We start from the raw sequence: 23,422 nt of genomic DNA, 5'->3' as shown, positions 1-23,422 counted from the left end.
CCACAATTTACCACTCGCTATTTTTTTTTCCAGTTGTTGTTGTTGTTGGAGTATGTGCCGCTGCTCAAATTGTGCACCTTGCTCACACTGAATGGCATAAGTCTGCACCATCGCGTCATATGTGGTCGCACATGCACGGAGATAAATATTCAAGAAAAATTACTGAGGCATAATAACTTTTGAAGTTCCATTCGATTTTAAAACACTCAGGAAAATTACGTCATTTTTTCGTATTTTTTCAGTGACAGAACCCGAAAATTTACTGAAAGTTCTAGATTTATTCCCCGAAAACGATTCTCACTGGTGGATTACGTGAAATTTTCGGTAATTTTTCTGTAATATTTCTCTCCGCGTGGGATGTGGAAAACATCACCCATTTGCGTTGTATAATGGTTAGACAAATGTCTAGTTCATTTAATTGATGAGTATACCCGAGAGCGAGCTTTATCTTTAATCATTTTTCACTTGAATCAATTGACCATTCAAGTAAACGTAAACTTCTCACTAATGGAAACATGATAATCCACCCTTAAAAAAAAAATCGATTGGAGAACAATGATAAATCAGTTGAATATCCAACACGCTCAAGCGCAATTAACTTTCCACACTTACATCTTTATTACACAATGCTAACGAATTCGTTTAATAGAATGAATGCTCTTCTCTTCCATGCTTCAACATATATAGACTTTATTTTTCCCTCTTCCCCATTCCCGAGTCGTCAAACCATTTTTGTTCTTCATTTTGAGAGCAGAAAACAAGGGATGAACATTTCCAATGAGATACAGGAGCTGCGAAATTCCACTCCGGTCGAACAACTGAGTAGAATGATAAAAACTGAGCTCTGAAAGATTGCCATCTCAATGAAAAATTAAAAGATGAGATTTTCTTAAGTTGTAGAGAATTTTGATCTCAGAGATGTAATTATTTGGGAAAAGAGAGAAGGAGAAGATACAAGGAAAAATATGCGACATTTACTTATATACTGTACAATAATATTTACTTTCATCAACACATTATGTTATAAGAAGTGTTTTTATTTACCACACTTAGAACTTAAATTGTCACTTGATTTCATTGGCTCATTGAGGGCTATCAAGAGGCTTCTCCGTAGTTTCCTTGTCTGTTGCACCACTTCAGGAAGTTTCCACAGTGTTTCATTAGAGCATTTCCATGTGTATTGTAGGATAAAATCGTGAGAAAGCTGATCAATATTCTCATTTTGCATTGCCGAAAAATTCTGAATATAGTAATAGCGCATGGTGGTTTTTTTCTTTGATGGGGATGAACCATATCTATGACAAAACCATCCCCACAATTTGTGTATATTTACTTACGCATAATTGTATGTTCGTGCACATAAATGATAACAACTGTATGCTATGACATTCGATGCAGTCAATCTCCTGAAAGGAAGGCAATCAATCTCAGCCAACTCCATAATTCGCATGGAGAATCCAATGAATTCTTGGAGCCATTATCGTTTTTCTAAACCCTTAACAAAAATGCAATTCCCATCTTGCAAGATCATTGGAAATACATGTTTCAAGTCATTGTGTAGAAAATTGCCTGAATTCCATGTGATTCCCTGTTGGTTTTTCTCATTCTAACAGTTTGTTTATTGATATCCCAGCGCATGGGAGGTTTTGAAATAATGTAACCTCCCTAAAATTGATTCATATTTGCAGCCATAGCGTAATTAATACGGATCGCTGCAGGCTCCTTCAAAAAAAATCATTATTTGGTTGTTTGAAGCCTTGGAGATCTAGTAGGAGACTCATTATAGAACTTTTTATTCTAAGTGAATATGACAGACTACTATGCCTGCAACTGGAGCTAGTTATAAGATGCTTATAAGTGAGAATGTCCTATGAAGTGGTAGAGGATACGTTTTTCTGGGAGTCTCCGCGCTTTTCATAGCGACCGTAGATTATGTTGACAATCTATGAAGAGAGTAGCTGAAAGGGAGACCGTTGCCGCCGCTACGAAATATAAAACGAGTGGAAGAATCAAATACTTTCCCATGCAGCATTTTCATTCCCAGAAAATCTTCGCTACAAACTTTACGCTAAAGCTTATGCTAAGGGTTGGAGGAAATGTCCACCGTGATGAAGAGAGTGCTGCGACTTACCCCACCACTTTGGATTCAGCTATCATAAGTTCAAAATTCACATTTTTAGCGACAAATTTTACAATATTTATGTGGAATTTTCTCAAAATTAATCTTCAAAATTCCGTATTTTCCAGCGCAGTCGTTTGCAATTGAAATTAGATAATCGAAAAATCAATTGAATATAAGGCTTCCATTCGGAAGCAAAAACGAAATGATCGATCGATAATTTCACATTTCCAATCGATACATTATCAAGATGCTTATAATACTTCACTAGCGCTATTAAAGCACACAATGCGCACCTTGCAAAGCGTTTTACAATGACAGAACAAAACTTACCAGATAATCAGTATGGCATTGTATATCGATTTCAGAATGATGATCGAAAAGAAGCAAGTAATCAATCGATAAATGGAACTTTTCGAACGATACAATTTACCCATGTTCATTTTTAATATATAGGATTTCACACTGCTTCATCCATTCACAAACGAGTATAATTGTTCACTCATTCACTTAGTTATAGATGTGGAAACAACATTTGTTGTGTGACGTTCATCATCACAATATCGATTTCATAACTGATAGAAATATCTATTCTCGAAGATATTTCCTTTTGATCAATTATTATAGCCGATCATTTTCCTTGTTGAAATATACATTAAATGTGCAATACACGGAGAGAAGAATCTATGAATTTTTATATTGTGATTTTGATAAAAATGACTGTGCTGCCTTACAATCTAGGTGTAAACTGCAGGCCTGAGAAAAATTACTATGCCATGCAGTAACATTTCTTCATCGGCCGAACAAAACTTCATTATCGGCCAAATAAAAATTCATAGTCGTCGTAACAGTTACCATTGTTAAATTCAACTTCGGCTAGAATCGGAAACATTTGACGTTCATCGCTAACCAATCATATTGGGTTAAAAAATGTTTGGGAAAAATGCTGTGTAGCACAGGAAAAATTAAAAGAGAGCACAATAAAAAATACCGATCTGGATAGGAATTTTTGAAGGATTTCTATCAATTTTTCTTTCACACTCAAACAAAAAATGATAGACCTTTAAATTTTATAGTGCTGTTTAGTAAATTTTATGGAGCCAAACATGATTAATTACGGAATGTATAAGAAAATTTGACATATTGATAGTAATTTTTATTTGTGAATCAAAGAAGTTCTAGTATTCTAGCATTTTGCACCACAATTGTAGTGCTCGGCACAGTAAATTTTCTTGGACTTTTCTCTCCGCGTAGACAATAGAAAAGACATGATCAAAGTTAACAGCAAGGTAATGTGAATTAACGAAGAGCGTAACATAATAAAAGGGGAATGAAAGAAACTCCGACGGAGCGATTAGACGGGGGGTTGAACAGGGAGTTAGAGTAAAGGGTATATAACTTAATTGTTCGTAACTTGGTCTTAGAATTTTTAGGGGCTAAAATAATTGAATGTTACACAAAACGACAAAAGCAAAAAAAAACAATATGTCAAATTTCTGCAATCTAGCAGCGAAATATGATTTCATGCAAAGTTTAATGAATATGACATTTCTCAGAAGTTTTGGGTAATTTGGACGTGATAACGCAGACAAATTACGGGTAGGTCATGTAAACATTCGCGGTATTTGAGCAATAATTCGTGGTATATCCTTTCGCCTCAATTGACTGGCAGACCAATTAGCTCAAGGGGTCAATTGGGTGATTCATAAATCCAATAGTAATGTTTAAGTAGGATAATCGCAAAATATGTTAGCAGATAAAAATAAGTCCACTTAAATATAATTGGGGTTGGAACAAAGCAGGGAAGTGGGGTAGAATGGAACCATCTGATAGGTTGAACAATACAAAATTTCACCAGGAGTGAATCAGGTTAAGGTCGTTTATATTATATATATTTATTTATTTATATTTATCGTTCTAATTATTAATGATAAATTAATAATTATATAGACTCACAAATGATTTTAAAGAGAGGTTCGATTAATTAATCGAAATGAATTGGATAGAGACCACAGGCCGAAATATTTCGAAAAGTGGGGCTAAAAGGCAACTAACCGTCAAGAAGAAAGGGGTTGGACAAGAATGGGATACAGTAGAGCTGCTGCAATCCTCCATCCCTTCCCAGCATTTCTATCCAAGACTATCTCATCTCTCGGAGTGCATGCCTAAAATAACATCGGCGTTGAGTGTTCATTAATTTTATGTTTACGAAAAGAAGGCAGAAGAGGTAAAAACACACATGAACCGACTAATAAAAAAAACATAACCCAACCAGTAAGTATGATCAATATTAAATGTCCCTGAAAGTTGACTCATATACAGTACATATATTTCTTCAACTTAATAGATATAATGCTTGCTCGGAAGGTTTATATTCGCCCATTAACATGCATGTAACTATTAGAAACGATGGCATTTTATGATCCCATTCTTTGAAAATCTGATTGTCAGTACAGAATACATCACCCCCTATACTATCAAACTAACTGAACCGCTTCAAATTCTTTCTCGATCCTGAAAAAATGCGGAACATAGTAAGTACAATTTCAAATCTCACTCGAACATTCAATCGCATATATGATGACTCGCTGAGTCAATTGATACTTTCCACTCTCTAAGTTAAGGTCTCTATCGGTTTGTTTAAAGAATACATATGCTTCACTATTTTAAAGCTTACGATATGTGCTTTCAAATGGTTTTCGATCGCCGTATTTTCACGCCCAATGAAGAGATGGCATTTCACACTTCAAAATGGGTATAAAATTTCATGTCACGTCACGCTCACGGGTCTTACTTTGAGGCTTCTTTAGTATCTTACCGAACGCGCGCTCCGCGCGCCGTTTGATTCCGTGGTGTTGATGATGACGTAGCCAATTGACCAATGAGAAATAGGGTTACGAGTGAAAAGTCTTACGCATGAAGTTAGCCAATCTTACTCTCGCCCAACTTAATTTTGGTGTATCACCTTTTATAGATAGGATATAACGATGCGGACTCTGTGTGATATGCTTCAAAAGCCAAAAAAATTAACTTTCATGTGATACTATAGTCATTCCCTGTTTTCACTCCAGGCTTTGAATCCTGACCCTTCAAACACGAAATAGTATTTTTCACGCCTCGGACGGAAAAAGTGAATCGGACAAATGCGGCTTTAATAACGCGCGTGAGTCAGAATCACTTATTTCGCTGTGGTTATGATGCTATTTTATGTCATCGGGGCCGAATACTCGTCTTTATCCGAGCGAAGCGAGGTTAGAAACGAGTTTTACCGGCCGCGATGATGTAAATGCCATGTTATGCCATCGGTGTCCGTAATCGCGCAATTCTAACCTCGCTTCGCTCGGTTAAATCGCGGATTCGCGATGACATAAAATGTTGTATAAAACGCGTGCGTAATATACTATTCTGTCAAGCTCAACAACTTTCATTTAGGTAATATGTTCTACTTCTTATCGAATAATTTTGCTGGAATCATTTTTTCTGATTTTTTTTTAAATTATGAACGTTCAAATATGAAAAATCGGTCTCATTTTCAATGATTTGAAATTTTCAACTTTCAAGACTCGCCATTTTTTTGGTTAAGGAATACATATACATTTGGAGCTCACAACATTAACTTTCAAATGCTTTTGGTATTATCCCTGTATCTTCATCTGTATTTAAGTTTATATCTTCCGAATATCGGTTGAGGGTAAAATACCATATCAGCTTCTCATTTTTTGTTGTGTTGTTGTTTTTATTATGTGGTTCTCGATGGTTAAGTATATGTGTATAGAATACGAATGAAATTTCCTGTAACGCTTGGCAAGTTCTGTTTCAAGAACAGTATTATATTTATCATAAAAAAACTTTCTTTTGAAAATTTTGATTGGAAAAATGATTGCTATATCGATGAATTCAAATTACGAAATGTTTAAAGTTAATAGGAATAATTTGTTATTATAGTTCCTACACGGAGCGAAAAATACAGGAAAAATTACGTGACTAATCACGTAATTGTGGGCTGGCGTGTCATTTCCTTGTTTTTTACTGCAGAATTTGGGAAAAAATGAGAGGTGAACAGTAAATTTTATTATTTGCTCTGGGAAATTTACGTGACTATCACGTAATTTCTTACAAACTTATAAAATTTATCACAGTTCCAGTAAAAATTATTTTGAGTAACGTAAAAATTATCCAGTTTCATTTAAATTTTACGTGAGATACCGTAATTTTTACGTGACCGAATTGAAAAATTCCTAGACAGCGTTGGTGGTACGACTGCTGGCCATACCTGATCGCGAATCATCGTCCACGTTCGGATCACGTCACCCGGCCAATTATTACTGTCGAAAGCATAAAAAAACAGTACAGGTGATTTTTGAACAGTGTGCGTGGACCAAAGAATACCTGAACACGTTATTAGTGTTTAAAAGTAAGTACATCATTATCCTAACCAACATTCCAAGTCCCACGAAGTGATAATATAAATAACCAATAGTGAACAATCAGAAATGGGTTTTCCCTTGCCATCCATAACCTCATTTACAATTATTAAGCGGTCTTTCGTTTTTTTTATTAGTTGATTTACATTTATTTTCATTCCAAACAGTTTTGATAGCCTCAAACATGCTGGAATCGAATAGCTGTTTCATCACACGTCTTGTTCGATCCATGTAAAAATACCATTTTGTTAAAACATAGTATTATTTTTTGAACATTGTTAAAATTAATAATCAATGAAAAAAGTGCCCGAATAAAATAAATTTTGATCGAATTAAATTATCTATTAATTAATTATCCTCTCCCTCAATTATTATTATTAAAAAAAAAACAGTTTGGGCAAAATTTACGGAACTGAGTGCCGTAATTTTTCTACCTCTAAAGGTGACTTTTTACCGACCGAGTGGTAAAATGTTCAGAATGATCGGCACTTTTTCTGATTTTACATTTCGCCCCACGTTTACCTTTCACACTTGAATTTTTCGGAACTTTCTACATATTTTTTCCAGTATTTTTCTCTCCGTGTATAAGAGTACACGCTTTGATATCGTCCTAATACAAATTAGAAATTGCAAAAAATATCGAACTCAGAGGCATTTATATTTGCCTTGCCAGGTCGAAGAATTGGAGTCTTCTTGGCGTGCGCAAGATTCACATCTGAATGTATGAGAGAGTTTGGCTGACTGCCAGTGGTCATGCTGTTGAGTGACACTGCGCGATAGGAATCGGCTTAGTGATTCTCCAGGTGTTCCATTTCGGTCAGTTCATGGTGTTATTACTTTCGGTTTCCCATCATTTTTTCAACTTAACTCACTACTGCTGAGGTTTAATGATCGCAAACTACCCGGGTATGTTTTGAGCTAAGCAGGTACTTATCGCACCTCTTATTTCTCTGGTGGAACTCTAAGCATGATGCAATGTTGCCCAGACATTACGGGGCGACTGTTACTGCCATGGCAATGCACTGAGTAAGTCGATAATGAAGGACTGGGCCCCTTTCTTACATGCGCCTGGGCCAATGCGACCTATAATCAATATATGAACTTATAGTCAACAGTGACGCGTGTGTTTTACAAAACTTTTGTTTTCTTATATCATAGATAAACGCGTTCGCCCCGTACACCTAGAAAAATGTTTACCCATCAAATATCAACCTGACAAGTTATGCCACCCATTCAACTAAAATATCTACTAGGGGTTTCAAGGCGGATGTGCGAAGCTAACAAATGAAAAAAAATAGGATAAGATTGACCCAGCAGAACAGTCGAGAAAATAGAAATGAAAGAGATAATGGTGCAAAGTGGAATGCAGAGGTTGATTCATTAGACAGAGGGGTCGAATGGTATAAGAGAATTGCCTGCACGGAGAGAAAAATACTGGAAGAAGTGCGTAAAAAGTTCCGTAAAAGTTCTAGTCTGAAACGTTCAAATAGTAGATTTTACGACTCGGTCGGTAAAAAGGGACCTTCTGAGGTGCATGAATTACGATACCTAGTTTTATAAAGTTTCCTGAAGGGTTTCCCAATTTGTTCTTTCTTTTTTATTTGCAATAATAATTACGGCAGAGGGTGGACGACTACTATCTTTCTTTCATTGTCTACCTCTCTCCCTCCCATTTCACTATATTCTCCAGAAACCGAGAAACCAATTTAACGCCTTCACCATTCTACTATTTCAGTGACTTGAAAATGGCTAACAGAAGTAAGTTGAAATTGCATGACTCAAGCCCGTAGGGAAATTGTTAATGGAGTTAGGTGAAAATGATGGTTCTGTGTTTCATGAAAAAAACGGCCATTGTCACGCAACATTTACGAGCAATTGAGTGATTTTTACATGATTTACCGTAATTTTTACTCGAACCTCTGTAATTTTTACTATTTTGGAAATAAATACTCGGCAGTAACGTAAATTTTCTGCAGCAAATGACGAAATTTACTGCTCGTCTCTTAATTTTTTCCAGGTTTTAGATGAAGCGTACCAAATTTCTTTTTCGGCCCACAATTACGTGACTAGCCACGTACTTTTTCCGCTATTGTTCTGTCTATGTATTGGCAAGAACGGAGAAGCAGGTTTATTACGGTGGAAAAAAGGGGAATAGCTGGTCAAAATGGAAGAACAGGGTAAAGGAAAATAGGGTCTCTGATAGTAAATTAATTAATCATTTTTATTTTTGCATTTTCAAGTAATTTCTAAATTTTTTATTTTGTTTTTCGGTAAAGTGAATTATGGAAAGTAATTAGATGGTAGAGTGCATAATTTGATTTCGTGGTCAATAGGACACTAATTATATTCACTATTCAAATTGTGGGACACAATGACAACCTGCGTAGGTGGAGACGTAAATTGAAAGGGAAAAGATTTAGATATCACTGTTTAGTGAGATAATCAGATAAAATGGACAGCATGAAAAAATGGGTGATCTAAGTCAATTTAAATATGAGATAAAATTTCCATGAGAATTCTGTTTTAAAACAGCTCACAGTTCCATAGTAGTAATTTCAGGAATTATCAAGTGAGTGATAACCACAGAGGCAGACGTTTCTAAAACAAAATGATGAAAAATATCGATCATTATGTAAACTATGTCAATTCTATATCCAGTATGCAATTAATTGAAATTAAATGTCATATATGACCAACTTATGTGTATTCTTGGAAGCTATTTGGCCAAAATTATTTTTTTTATGTATTCTGGGTACGAAAACTTTTATTACCAATAAGCCTAGGAATCTTGCTAGATACCCCTGGAAATATCGATTGTAATCACCTTCATTCCATTTTTTGCCCGAGCTGGATACTCCAGCTTATAGAGAACAGTTAGCACCCACGAAAGAATATAGCTATATAGAGGGAGATCGTGATGTTCCAAAATCCAGAAATATAAAGGAGCAACTTCAGCTGCCGAAACTGTATAGTCACAAAGCCATAGGCATTGGTGCAATCAAATATTTTCAATTCCCCCCCGTCCTATCTCTCCTTCCTTCAGTTGTTTTATCCGTATTTTATCCTGTGTATATCCTGTGAAAGATGGTGGCGAGTAGACAGGAATTAATGAATAACGAAAAAGAACTAAGGAGGATGTGAGAACGGATGAGAAGGAAATACAGAGAAATGGATTGGGATGATAAGTCATTAACGATCGTCTTCACATAAAAACTAAACGACCATACTAATAATGTACCTTGAAGACTAAGGCTAAAGGCATATAGTAAATACATATATGCACCCTAAAAGATGTGTACATGAGTGCGATGTACGTTGTGTGTACGTTGACTCACAAATCGTCACCTTGAAAATTCCACACACTAGAATACTCTGGGTCGAGATGGGTGAGTGAAAAAAATTATCTGGTGCTAATAGTCACCTCTGTACATATTTCTACGTTGTTAAATGTTCTAGGCGGTTCGTATATTAGAATTTATATCGAATGTACAACTTCTATACTCCTGAAAATTCAACCAACTGCTAGAGAAGGTTACGAGGGGGAGGAAATTGTGAGACTGAATAAACAAGTATGTCGTCTCAAGAAAATTATTCTAAGGATATTTTAATCCATTATGTTGCACTTTGAATTCATCCTCCAAGCTCACGAAGATATTTCTTTTCAACCTAGAAATACGCAGATGTACGGCTGGGTCGTGACAAATCCATATTTTTTCATATCAAACTAAATGGAAAAATTTACCTTTTAGTGTTTGTTACTCAGCACCATAAAATAAGACAATTGAAGGCACACACACACAGACACATACATCCACGCATGCACTTTTACGTTTAAACTGGGCTTTACCATTCGATCATAATGCACTGGTTGGTTGACTCATTTGATATTATAGAGAAAAAAAAAAGATATCGGTTTAAAACTAGAGTTAAAGCACGCTGGAGTCGCCGCGGCAAGACTGGAGCTCCTCTGCTCCCCGGCCGGGTAGCTCCCATGGCAACCCTGCCTCCTCTCTCACTCTTTTCCATCCCCCACTCCGTAGTTCTCAATTTCCTCGCCTCCTTTTGCTCACAGCCCACTCTTGCGCCTGTCAGAGCCAGTCACCGTATATAGATTCTCATATACATAGACGCATCCATACGACACTCTCTAGAGGTCGGATACACCGACATTCAATTTTCCCCGCGCACAATGTACAGTAAGAATCTGCGCAAGCGTATTAATTTTCTGTTGGAGCATTATATATGCTTTCGTAGGCTGGAAAAAAGTTACAGAAGCTCGTATGAGCCGTTGGAAAGTCTCTCTCTCTCCCGTTCGTTTTCTGCGGTTCGACCTCCCGCTCACTCATTCAGCTCCCCACCCACTTGCTGTTCCTTGCATTGAAACTTGCAGGTTCAACAAACTAGTGGGAACGAAGGTGACTAAAAGAGCACCCACATTATGAACAACCAAAGAGAGGTGGGAAGTTATTTGTAGGGACTTATTGTCACCCACGTTGAAACTTACGGGCTCACCACGGAAAAAGCTTTTTCCTGCCTTCCAGCCTGGTTGAAAGCTTTGCTTGAGAACTCCGTTATCATGTCCATTACCAATTTGCAAGTATAACAAATAAAAATTTGAGTGACGAGAGACAAAAATAACACACCCATTCATTAAATTAGCTTGTTCAGTGGAAAAACTATTCAGTTATGATATTCCGAAAAGGGATGAGAAATTCAATAAATAAAGATTTCGCGGTAATCAAAGAGACGATACAGTAATGACGAGATGGTCTTTTCTGTATGCTTCCACATTTTCGATGAACTTATGCACGCTGTAAAAAATAATTCCAGAGCTCTTTTTTTCTTCGCTTTAACATTTATACTATAAAAATGATAAACATAAGAAATTTTGTGTAAAGCTATAAACTCAAGCTCATTCTGAGCTGCAAGTGAAAAAATTGGGAAAGGAAAAAATTATATACTGTATATCTAGGGAAGGTCCGGGCAAAATGGGACACAAGATAGAATAGAATGCGGTGGAGATGCGGAAGCTGAAGGGAAAAAAGAAATCGTAAGAATCCTTTGTTCAACATTTCAGTTTTTCGATAATTTTATTACACTTAACTAATAAAAAAAAAAATTTAATTCATATATAAAAACATTTCACCAGCAGAAATAAAAAAATGAGCGATTCAAGTTAGATAGCGTATTTTTTCAGATTGTTGTAAAAAATACAAAACCGCGAGTATAATTAAAAGAAAAAATTGAATTTGGAAAAAACTCTAGGACGCTTCTGGACTGTCTCCAACATTTTTTGACGAAAAAAAAATGGCTGGGAATGAGTTAAAAACGCCTTTCCACACTGTCCCAATTTGCCCGGCGTCCCATTTTGCCCGGCTCTCCCCTATACATAGGGTGTTTCTAAATAGCTAATACACCTCTCGTTCAATGATAGATTGAACTCCCATGAATATAAAAAAAAAGTTGAAAAAAATTTTTGTTGACATTTTTTTAACTATTAATATTTAATGTTGACCAATGGGAATCCAGTATTTTTCCGCAGTGGAGTGGATAGAGTGGGGAGTAGAAAAGGTCACAACAGGTCATCATATGACGGGAAAAGGCTGGCGACGTGAAGGTAGGCGTATTCAGGGTTGGGTAAAACGGTTAGTCCTAGGGTTTTTTACGTTACATGTACAATACCCGTATCTTAGATAATGATCTAGATATCTAGATAATGTACAAAACGTAATATACCGTATATTACATTTTGGAATTGTGGTGCGAATGTATTTTACGTATTTTACGTTTATTTGATGTATAAAATGTAATTAAGTTTTGATTGATAAAATAAAACTGGAGACTTAAATCTTCAAGATTAAGGCTTCCATCTACCGTCATTATTTGGTATGATCGATGGCCTTCTTATACTGTGGTATGGTGCATCGTCGGTCAAGCAGATAATAAACGCACTTTAAAACCCATGTGTAATAAACCGGTAAATTTTACGGCAAAGCAACGCGTATGTGTAACTAGTGAACACATAATTGATAGAACGAGTGGATTTTATTCCAAGGATACGATGAGTCTATCAAAGCGAAACAGTTCAGTCAGTAAACAGTGAGAATATAATTCAACTGAATTAATGTGGCTTTTTACAGTTATTGATATTCTAATAAACAGGGACTCTTCATATCCTCATTTTCACAGACAGAAAGATCAACTCAGTCATCAGTCCCAAAAAAACCACGATTAGACGCACGAAAATCGCTGGAACTTTCACAACTTTCAACAGATGATGAAATTGCCACTGCTCTAGCGACTTTTTTTTGGATGCAACATCTCATTCAATGTGGTGGAATCTCAACATTTCAAAAACTTCATAAGCCTTTTGCGCCCAAATTATAGACCTCCAACAAGGAAAAAATTATCTACAAAGTTATTGGACAGAGTGCATCAACGTGTTGTCGAAGAGTGCATCTCTTGTCGAGGTTCTGAAGGTATTTTGCTCATTGATGGGTGGACAAATTCATCGGCTAATACCAAAAATGTCGTCTGTACGATTCACACAGTGAATTCCAAAAGTATCTTTCTAAAATCGTGGGATTTGACTGGCATACGAGAAACAGCAGATCAATTGAAAACGATCGTTGAGGAAGAGATCGACTTAGCACAGGTGAAGTTCAATATGAAAATTTATGCTGTTGTCTCGGATAATGCATCATCCATAATCATCCAGCATCATCCATCCATCCATCATGCATCAATGCATCCATGATGGCGATGGGAAATAAAGTGAATATTTGGCACACAACTTGCCATAGACACAGTGGGAATTTACTAGCGAAAGATTTAGTACCTAAAGAATTGACACAAAAAGTAAATAAACTTTTACGACAATTCAACGTTCCTGGGGCTGAACATCACTTGAAAGAACTTGGAGGCTCTAGAATCATCCTGGCAGGTGAGACTAGGTGGTGCAGTAATCGCGATGCATTCAGGTGCCTTACCAAGAATTTGCACTTCATGAAGACACTAATTGAAACAAAGACGATCACTTTGAGTAAGGGAAGTGAAACTATATTGAGAGATCCCTCATTTGAGTGCAAGCTTCTAGATAACATTCTAATTTTTGATCCGATATGTGAATTGATAAATGTTTGTCAAGGATCGCATTGTAGTCTATCAGAAGGGGGCGAGGAATGGTTAAAATTGGCTATACCCACTGTTAACAATGATCTGCAGGAATTGGTGGAAAAGCGACTCAAGAAGGTCTTAACACCAATTATGTTGACTTCTAATTTTTTAAATCCTAAATACCGAGGTAAGAGATTTATCAATGATGAGAAAAAAATGGCAATGGTTACTCACTTTATAATGCAAGAGCTGAACTTGCATAAAATAACTGAAGAGTCAGGTTTCTTGGCATACCAGCATAACACCAAGATTTTTAAGAAATTGATGGAACGAAACATGGATCAAACACCTGAAGCATTGTGGACTACAGCTGCTTCATTCTACCCTGAGCTGTCAGCTCTCGCAGTTAAATTACTGAGAATCCCGGCATCCTCGGCACAACTTGAGAGACTTCTCCTCGTGGGCTTTTGTGCACTCTGATCTGCGGAATCGTCTCACAGTTGATCGGTCAATGAAGCTCGTGGATATTTACTATTCTTTGAAGATGAATGAACTCTACGATGACTGTTACGACGATTCAATAGACTCAGATTGATGGGTGGAATAACTTTAGTGTTCTTCTGTTATACGTCTTGAGAAAGGTGTGGAAAATTGTGCGGATCAATAATCTTTAAATGAGAATTATTCAATTTTTTTTATCAATATTTGACGATTATCTCGAGCCACTCCAAATCACATGTAAAAATATTCGTATTAAACCAATTTTATTTATTCAGTTTATTGAAATCCTTCTCTACTTAATTAGTATATTATAAACTTTGTTTATATATCGTTGATATCACATGAGTGAGAATGATAATAAAACAAGAATAACAATAATATAGTTAATAATTTGAAAACGTTCAGAGTAACAAACAAAACGAACAAATGAGCTGCATGAAGTACTCAGGCTCCTCAGATATTTAAACTATAGAAAATATCTTTGAGCTTGTCCATACGAATGGGAGTTAAATTATTTATATTCGTTGGGTGTGCTATTATTGTCGGTACTACAGCAGGTATTCGTAGAAGCTTGAGTGCGAAGGCAGATAACTCTGGATGCAGCGACGAAACTGCCTGCTAGAAGGTTTTTGGATTTGTATATTTTTCTAGTCGACTAGAATCGAAAATCTCTCGTGACTCTCTGAACTTGGAAAAACTAGTCATTCCTTCTGGCTCAATTGTCTCGATTAAAAACATCATCACTTCCTGCATGAGAATACGATCCTTCTCAAATTGTTTTCCTCTGTAGACTGAATGGAGTATATTGGCTGTCAACATGATGGGAGAAAGTAGGTTGCTGATTTCATTTTTTATTGAATCAAACTTCTCAGAAGACAACAGCGTCAACCATTCCTCTGCGGCGTCAGCAATCATCATATTCACTCCTCTACATTTCTTCATCAGAGAGTAGATAGGCTCCAACGACTACACCGTTTCATCCAGTTTTTCTTCAAAGTCTCGATCGAGTAGAATATCAATCACTTCTTTTTTCAGCTGAAATTGCCTATCGCCCATAACTTGGTCATGACCCGAAGATTATTCAAACAGGTGGAAAGCAAATTCCACCGGTAATCATGAGTATCGTCTTTGATCTGGATGGAGACTCCTCCTCGTGCAATTAATTCGTGGTCCATCCCAGAAACTAAGAACTTATTAAGCAAATACCTCACTTTTCTCAACAGTACCATATCGATAATTTTTGATTCAATTGATGTAGCAAAGGAGATGTTGCATTGCAGCAACCAAATGTCGTCGAATGTCCCTCGATCAATTGACTCGACATCATCATCAATCATCACAGCATAAATTTTACTTTTCAATCTTGTGTCAGCAAGTCCGATAGCTTCACTGATTATGATTGAAGAACTTGATTCTGCTCAATGCAACTCTCAAGCTTTTAAAAATTTAGCTCTGTGATGATCATAGATCATAAATCCAATGAGGTGTGGCTTCCCTTGTATCTTGGTCTTATTCAAAATCAATGAGCCTTCAGAGGAAGACAGTGCTTGAGTTTTCTCCAGCTCTTCGTGTACACCGTGAAGGATTCCAGTTGAGGGATCATCGATAGAAAGTGGTGTGTATCCTGGACGTATAGTCCTCGAAAACTCCTTAAAATATTTTGATTCCAGCACTGTGAAGGGAAGATCACATCCAATAATGAACTTGCCTAGAGCTTTATCTAATCTTGTCTTCTCTGCCCCAGGAACGTAGTCAACGAACGAATCTATCTTTCTTTTTTGAGTTTTCGTTGCTCTCAATTGTTTTGAAGGAGGGATGGTAGAGTATGGAGAAACTTCACTTTGCTCTTTTGATGATTGATGCGATGTTTTTTTCCAATTTTCATTTTCATCACACGAGTGGAAAAGGTGGGAAAGCTGTGGACTTCCTGGAGGGATGGGGCTTGATGAATGTGACTGGGGCTTGCACGTTTGCTCTAGAAAGAGAACGGAATCGAATTTGACACGGCGTCGGTCCTGAATCACCAGTGTGCTTTACACCCAGCACTCCTATTGTACTCACCTGTGAACTTTCAGCCTATGCTCCGAGCAATTCTTCAAATTCTGTTTGCACATAATACAATATGCTACCGACTTTCTCTCCACTTCCCGGCGTTCAAATCCACCTTCCTCCCAAAATTTGTGAGTGGGCCTGCCGCCTCTTTGCGGCATTTCATATATTTTTAATCTTAGGATGAGATTCCGAAAGAACACAAAATCTTGTCAGCTTCCCAACAACTGAATGGACATGACCTAACCCCTGGGCATGTCCAATTTAGTGTGCGATGTGGCCGACATCAGGCGCCAAAAATCCTCGGTATTTTACATCGGTATAATTAAGTACGTATCATACCTCGAGTATTTTACCTCGGGTATTTTACATCAAGTAATTTACCTCCCGAAAAATCCATGTATAGTACGTGGTATTACACGTTTATTATACTCGGTATTTTACGTGAAGTATTTTACGTGCCCAACCATTTTACGTGCGCGGAGGGTACGTGACTCCGACGGGCGTCCAAGCTACGCCACATTTAGGGTCAGTTTTCGGTTCAAGTTAACCCTGGTTAACGTGTGGTTAAGTTAAGTTGGGACGTCCCACCATATAACCTACGTGAGGGGAATGATTTCTCCTACCGGCATCAATCGAGAGGGAAATGTCGAACGATTTAAGATAACAAAACTCAGTTTTTATTTCCTCAGTTACTGGTTTCTAGTTAATTGTGTCTAATAAAAAAGAAAAGCATAGAATATTAGTGTTCCATTAAGACAGGCGTTAAAGAAATCCAATATGCAATGGCTAACAATGACATGTAAGGATGAAATAAGTCTATTAATTCAAAGTTTTTCACAATGAATCATCGTGTCCATACATTATTTTCCTCAACTTTAAAAATCATTTTATATTTGTAGAAAATCCACCAAAATTCGAGCCCAAAATTTCACTCAAGATGAAAAGATGTCTCTTGTCACTATCATCCAGAAGTTTGGTGAAATAATTGAATGCAAACAAACCAATTCTATATCAAAAGGCGATAAAGACAAAGCTTGGAACAGAGTTCACGAAGAATATAATGTCAATGCAGATCGCCTCCGTACTCTTGACATGTTGAAAAATTGTTGGAACAATTTGAAGAAAAAGGGCAAGAGTTACGTGGCAACAGAGTCTAGCGTGAACATGAAAACAGGTATATTTTGCAGATAAAAAATATGCTGAAGTGATCATGACAAATTTCACTAGAAATTTCTTTATTGAAAATTCAAAATTTCGTTGAAAAACTTATGGAAAACTGTGATTTTTCTTCCATAGAAATCCATAGAAATCATGAAAAGTTATTCTTGAGTTTACAATTTAATATTAATTAAATCAAATTTGATGCTCCAATGCCCATGTTTAATTGCAAGTTGAAGTGACTTAACGAATCCTTACTTGAAAGTATTACTTGTATTACTTAAAAGTGTTGCGCTCGATTCCTCTCCCAGGGGAATTGAAATTTCATGATTATTTTCTCCTTAACCCTTACATGAATTCAATAGAGTTCCTCTGAAAATGACACGTCCATTAAAAAATGACACGTCTATGTCCATTAATGACACATCCATTAAAGCTGGATAGATTTTTTAGAAAATGTATGACCCTGTTCATGACACTCTTCTTCACTCTGTACGTGTACAGAATTTCTTATATTGCAGTTAAAAATTCTAACATTTTTCGTGATTAGTAAAACTTTTGATAGTCTTCCCTAGATCTGAGGACGTATTTAATCGAAAATGAGGAGTTACTAATAGTTATTATCGATTTTAGGAGGTGGCATCAAAAATTTCAAATCCGACCCGCTCATGGAGGAAATATTAAAGGTAATTGGACGTCAGGTAGAGCCCCTCAAAAATCCCTATGATTCAGATCCTCTATTCATTGAGGGTGACGATGATGATGGACTGGAGGATCCAATTGAAGGGAATCAGGCCATTCATAGATATCTTCGAGACTCCGGGCAACTTCCAGACTGGTCAAAAATGTCTGTGAAGAACCTGAAAAAATCTGTGAGTTCACCTCTAGCTGAGCAAATGATGAAAATACTGAAGCCTGACGATACAACTGGACTGAAGCAAGAAATTAAGAAAGCAGATTTTGTTGGTGATAAAAAAGGTGTGGTTGATATTAATGAGGATACAGACTTTGTGCAGCCACATGAATTTGTCGTCCTAAAGAAGGTGGAGGAAAACTCTCTTCCCTGGAAGGTGACACACATTACTTCTCTTAACTATCGTGCAATCATTGAAACCATTACTAATTTTTCAAATTTTGTTTAGGATGAATCGGAGCGCCAGGCAGAGCTGGAAAAAAGGATCGACATGCAAAATCAGTTTCGCTCTTCTCCAAACATTCTTGATGCACCGCACGATGGAATCAACTTCCAACAAGAAACCGAGAGCTGTTCTGAAGAGAACAAAATTAACATTGAAATCAAAAGAACTAAACTCTATAAAGAACGCCTGAGACTCAAAAAATTGGATCTCAAAAATGATTTGCTACAGCTGCAATTGGAGAAGAAAAGATTGAAATTGGAGGATTTGAAGAATAATTTGGAAAGAACAACAAAGGGGGAATGAACAAATCTGTTAGAATATAGCCTCAGTTTTCTACGAATTGATTTATATGAGTCTATGGTTTCAAAAATGTATCAACATACAGAGAGATGTTGGGATTAGACATAAACATAAGCCATGAGGTCATGTGGCAAAGGAACTGGGGATCCATTGTCACATTATGACATTTTCTTTTTTTGGCCCTGTTGACCACTTTAGTCTGCTCTGGCAGGTCGTATAGAACAGACATTTGTTCCTGTGGAAAATGGAAGTATTAATAATCGAAATTTCTTTGCAATGAAAAATAACAGGGATTGAAAGGTGCCAAGTACAAAATATTTTTGAGCTGTGACTTATATGATTATTACTTCCGATGAGAGTTGTTTGACTTGAACTAACTGCAAAGTAATGAGTCCTAAAAAAATGGAGAAGTGATTATTATGATTTGCTGTTGTTCAAGTAGTTTTTTCGGATGAGTAACAATATGTAATCCATGCATTACTATTTATTTTTAGTTATATACAAAGAGCACGTTGAAAACCCACTGAAACCATTCCTAAACGACTTTTCGAAGGAAGTTCTTGTTCTTGTTTCTAGGAAGTTCAATACACTTAACATAACTATTTCGTAGTCAAGGCATTACTGATGTTGAACATTAGTAATACAAAAATTGAATTGTTTAATTATAGTTATAAGATGATCGTTAGTCATTCGCAATTCTTTACGGAAGAGATCTCGTATATTATCGTAGACATTACAATATCAATGTAAAGAGTACACGGAACGATATTCTTCGTTAATTTTACGATTTTTGAATCGTAAAATTGCATGGGTAGAATTGGAACGGTGGACCATCACGAAAAATTTGGCCATTTTACGATTGTCAATCGTAATCTGAAAATAAAAAGAATAACTCCAAATCAATTCCTTTTATTTTTATTATATTGAAGAAGAAAATTTCCAGTGTTGGTTGAAAGAAAAATGAATTCAATTTCAGAGAATTGTCCTATCATACAATGCAAAAAATGCAAATTCCGTTCCAACAAAAACCGAAAAATGTCAGAAACATATACGAGAACTCGAAGCGATAAATAACAATTACACATCGTAAAAATAATGAGTCGCTAATGCAGGAAATCTCTTCTTTCTTCGGATAAAATTTCAATTCAATTAGGAATAAACATGAATAGAAACAACAACATGTTCTTACTTTCAGTGCATAATTATCAGCTTAAATTTAGATAATTTCGTATTTTTAAACATAAAATTAAAAAAACAATCATTTTATTTAGTGGCAAAAAAAAAGTATATACATTTTTTGTTGTTCTATTACTTATTCAATTGAAAGAACACCGTAAATTATGAGAATGCATTTTTTTATTTACTTTTTTTCTTTGCTTACATATGTTTCATGGGAATGTAGAAACATCCCCTTTGACATTTTGTTTTGAATGTTATCATCGCAGCACCCACACTTGACTCGGATTTTTTTCGTACATGAAAATCTGAATAATCAAAATTGGCAATATTGAAAGCATCGAAATGTTCATCAAAATGTACATCAATTATTTCTCGAGTAACTAAAAAAAAATCATTGTCCATCTGATGACAATGACAACTGTAAACTTCATGAAAAATAGGCTTATCTTCACGACGGAAAATTATTATACTTTTCTCTTTAATTTTCACATCCTGTCTTTTAATCCATTTCAAAGTGATTAAATCTGTTGTATCAACATTTTGTATAAGTGTTGCTATCGATTTAGCTTCAAAACTATTAGTTAATTGTGGACCTAGTGTAAATACTGGTTGTAAGTGTTTTTCACGTGTTAAGTGATAATGAAGGCGTAATTGGAGTCTTATTGCAATTGTACGTCTAACGTTTTTTCGACTGAGAGCTACGCGCGCAGCCTGTTTCCCTTCCTGATGCTTGTGTTCAGCGAGATTTGATCCAATATTCCACAAAGGTCCAACATTTTTCATCACGCGGGAATAGTGTACGAGTAGATTGTGTTTGGGTTTCATGGATTTGGGGAATAATTCCGAGTGCAAATCAAGATATTCATTGATTTCAATCCGTAAAACATCGGGAGTTTCACTTAAAATATAAGAACTAGTACATATATCATTAATAGTTTTCAAAGAAAGGAACATATCCCAAACCTCATCTTCCAAAGGCACTAAGTGTCCCACCATAAGAGAAAAATTGTTAACAAAGCATAACATTTCCGGGGTACTCATAATTATTCAACCATTTCTCAATTGAGTCTTTGAAATTTCAACTGCCCTATTCGTGACATTTGCATCATATTCGAAGGAGCGTGAGATTATATTTAAATGCTCTAATGTAAAATATTTTTTGTATATAAAATTATTAATTACTAGAGCCATGTCGTATCGATCAATACCTCCAAGGATATCATGCGGTACACCAACAACGAAATTGTTAATAACATGCCACACAGGACTATTGAATTTACATTCTTCAATTATACCACTTAATTTAGCATTTGCAATTTCAACATGGAGTTTGTAGTTCTCTTGAGTCCTCAAAACACCGTCTTGTTCATCGAAAATACTATTGATATCGAAATAATTCGTTAAACAAAGCGACAAAAATAGTTAGAAGAAAAATTTTCTTGGAAGCCCAAGATTTGATTCAACCCTAAATTGTCCCCTCGAATAAATGCTAAAGAAAAATACATTTGAATGGGTTCCGAATGATTTAAAACTTTTATTTCCTGACGTTCCAAATAGTCAAGCTCTTCTTCAACTTTGCAAAATAGCATGTGATTACCGACACATTTGTCCAATGTATTGAATATTTGAAATAGAAATATATTTTGTAGTTTTGAACTTATTTTTGGTGGAAGACAATCAACAGTGGCGTAAATAGCCCCGCACTTATTGAGGCCTTTGTGACTACCCAGATCATTATTCGGCTCAAAATCGTCGAAAGAAATGGAGATAGGCAGAACAAACTTACCACCAAACTTTTCTTTTTTCTCCTTCCACAAATTTGCTTGAATTACATTTTGTATAATAGAAGTACCACTTTTTTCTAACGATTTTACGTACGTTAATATGGGGATATGAAAGTGCCTTGTTTTTCAAACATGCTAAAACCAAGCTGCTCAGTATGCATTTCTTCGAGCAATAATACTGATTCATCAAAAACTCTGCGAGTACAATCGACGATTTGGGGAAAGAAGGAAGTGGATCTGAACTCATGCTCGATTTTTATGTTGAAGTCTTGCAATAAGAATTAGAAACAGAAATAGAATAAGAAAAAATGAGAAACATGTGTTATTATTTCGTCGATCTTATTTCTCGGAATAGTAATAATATTATATAGTTTCGAGTAGAGCTCATTCAATTCACTCCGAATTTTTGTGTCACAGTTCGTTAGAGTCTCTTGATTTCAATCAGATCTCTTGAAAATGTAACTCATCATTACTACGGTTATCTTTATGATCAGTTTTTATAGGTTCACCATTACATTCCGGAAACACGTCAATTTTAGAAATGGGCGAATCATTCCTTATTATATCATTATTTTCCGGTCCTTCTCCAGTTTCTTGTTCTGTATCTAAGGTGATAACAACGTTATTTTCGTTGGAATTTTGTTGAGAATTTTTTATAGATAATTCATGTTTACTGTATCTGTGACGAGTAAAAGATCGAAAAATGGAATAGCTCCTTCCACACTCATTCTCATCACACCGAAAGACAGTTTCCAATGAGTGAATATCATTAATATGACTCAATAATTGCCTATTATCATTGAAACGATGTTTACAGAAATAACACGAAAATATTTAAATATGTATCGTGTAAAACAACTTATACTATTAACTATTGTTGAAGAGTGAATTCTGGAAAATACTAAGTAAAACAATTCACGACGATATTCATTTATCCTAATGAAGATTTTACTCTGATCTAATTGCCTTCAATAACTGCCTTAAATTCGCCGCTTAATGACTTCAGCGCAGTGGAAGGTTTGTCTTTGATTATTGTAATATTAAAGTAAAAAAATATCCAGAAGGGTTGAGCGCTTGGAGGATATTCACAATTGAGGGGAAAAAAAATCTCCAAGCACAATTCAAAATCACGTAGGACTGAAGGAGCCTGGTAAACTACGTTCTCCAAAATGATGTAACTGGTCACAATTTCATTCAGTGGACCCACGAGGATAGGAATCGGCTGATTAATCAATGAGTTTCTCAATGCGTGTCGAACTTCAGTATTCAAAATAAGTTCTGTGACCTTGTCCGGGGAATTAAGATATAATAATTCCCGGCGAAGGCACGATACGGTAGAATTTGTCGATATTCCAAAAACTGAAATGGAAATTTGTTATAATTTTTGGGAGGGCCTGAAATAATGAGAGGGAGGGGGATTGTCAATAATTACTCGGAGGGTTTATAAAGAAATGCTGTATATTCAGATAACGATTTGCATGAACTACAATAAATCGTACAATACAATTAACGGCCTTCTCGGAACAATTAATCAAGGGTGGGGGGTAAGGCCAGCCAGCTTGCGGCACACACACAATTCATATTAGAAAAAGAAGGGGTGATTTTATCTCTGCAAAAAAAGGGGAGAAGTGAGGGGTCCTAATAAAAAAA

At 36.0% G+C, this 23,422-nt stretch overlaps 1 long non-coding RNA gene across 1 annotated transcript; it reads right to left on the bottom strand.

The window, feature by feature from the left end:
- Positions 1-4,094: 4,094 nt before the first annotated feature.
- Positions 4,095-10,521, bottom strand: LOC105272480 (uncharacterized). The gene is made up of 3 exons (XR_892772.1): positions 10,391-10,521; positions 7,483-7,626; positions 4,095-4,284 (listed from the first exon to the last, which is right to left on the bottom strand). It is a non-coding gene; the product is annotated as an uncharacterized lncRNA (long non-coding RNA).
- Between the last annotated feature and the right edge of the window lie 12,901 nt (positions 10,522-23,422).

Source organism: Fopius arisanus, unplaced genomic scaffold, assembly GCF_000806365.1.
Source record: "Fopius arisanus strain USDA-PBARC FA_bdor unplaced genomic scaffold, ASM80636v1 scaffold00190, whole genome shotgun sequence".
Classification (NCBI taxonomy): Eukaryota; Metazoa; Arthropoda; class Insecta; order Hymenoptera; family Braconidae; genus Fopius; species Fopius arisanus.
This window is presented reverse-complemented; position numbering and strand designations above follow the sequence as displayed.